Below are 1883 nucleotides of genomic sequence, written 5' to 3' on the forward strand. Positions count from 1 at the left end.
ATATATATAATATATTCATAGAATCTGTGGGAAGGCAGAAAAAATATTAAATAAAAATGCCCAAGAGATTTTTGGAATGTTTAAAATTCAGAGTGATTTATATCCGCAAAGGAAAAACAGAGGTCTTTTTAACCTTAAGAAAGACTTATAAGGCATTCATTGTAGCATCTGTACTAGTCTGGGTTGTCTAGCCAAACAATCAGTGACAGCCATGTATGTAGAAGAACGAACTTTACATGAAGAAGTAATTTTATATCAAATAGGTGTCCTAGTCCAGCCCCACTCCAGTTCAGGGACCAACACCAGCCAAAGTCCTCTTGAGGTTGATGAAACAGAAAGATTAGGCAGGAGTTGGGAGGTCACAGGCTAGTGGATGCAGAGTGATGCAGATGCAAGGGTGGCAGGGAGGTGGCAGGGCACTTGGGCCACCACTGGAGGCTGACATCAAATGCAAATAAGGAAGAAGGCAGAGGGAAAGACTGAGAGAAGATTTTCATTGTGTCTCTCATAAAAATCCCACAGCCCCAAAGAGACATCATCAGGCTTTCCCTTGATTGACAGGTTGGACTCCAACCCCCCTACTTCCACACAAGTACCATCAAGTTGACATGAAAGCTCACCACCATAGTATCCTCTATCATTTATTATTGTATGAGGGAAAAGAGATACCATGTAATATGCTTGGGATAATTTCACATAGCTTTGTTTGATATTTAACTTAGTAAACCACATTTTCCATTTGTGACCACATTACCTCCTTAGAGAGGTGGGGCATAACTGTTAGGGGGGAGATCGTGATGCTGTTGACAAAGGTAGTACTGTCTAGATTTCAATGGAAGAAATAATAGGTTGTGGTTAGGTGCTACAAAGTAGGCTATGACCCTTAGTAAGCCTATGCACAATAGAACAAAACACTGTCAAGCCCTGCACTCTCCTTACAATCATTCCTGTCCCTGAGCCCCTTGGTCCAGAGACAAGGTCAGCCCATCTTGTTCAGAGCCTTCCTCTTCCTCACTGCCCCTCCTTTTTGCCAAGCATAATGTCCTTCTCTGGGGACTGCTCTTTCCTTACAATCTGTCCAAAGTATGTAAGATGAAACCTTGCCATCCTTGGTCCAAAGAGCACTCTGGTTTCACACCTTCCAGGATAGATTGGATATAAAATACGGGCACACATACTGGCAGACTGTCCTCCATGACCTCAGAGACTGTGGTAGGAACAGGTCACCTACATTCAGAGGCCAGCATGCAAAGACTAGGATGCAGAAGAACAAATGTAATCTACTTGATTTTCACTCATCGCAATCGCATGGGACAGCATAAAAGCGGCCCCTGTGGGTTTCCAAGTCTGTAAATCTTGATGAGTAAAATGTTTCATCTTAATCTCCTCAGATCTGGTGATGATTTTAAACTGATGACCTCATAGATAGCACCCTAACAAGTAATCCAAATATCTGTGGTGTTAATTCGCTAAAGTGTGGGAGTCACTTTGTGGCTTCAGCATAATTGATCTTTGTCAATACAACAATTGGTTACAAAAGTGAGGTATACCTTAGCAGTTTAGCTAGAAGTCACATTCATATTTCTCATTGGTTATTTAATTTGTTTTCTGGGAAGTTAATTAATATGACATTCTTATTTATTTTATACCCTATTGCTATTTGGATGAATGTCCAAAAATAGCAACAGTAATAAATTATGGATATTTCTCTGAGGGTCCTCCAGCCCAAGTGTGACTCAACAAAAAGTCAAGCCAATTGTGAAAAGGGATCTAAATGTGGGTAATAACAAAACTAAGTTTGAGCCGACCCCTCATCCCATAGGTATTAGAAAATAAAATGATTCAACACTTAGCACACATGATTTTGATCAACAGTTCAGAGA

Source organism: Echinops telfairi, unplaced genomic scaffold, assembly GCF_000313985.2.
Source record: "Echinops telfairi isolate 266 unplaced genomic scaffold, ASM31398v2 ScPeMD7_11;HRSCAF=52, whole genome shotgun sequence".
Lineage (NCBI taxonomy): Eukaryota > Metazoa > Chordata > Mammalia > Afrosoricida > Tenrecidae > Echinops > Echinops telfairi.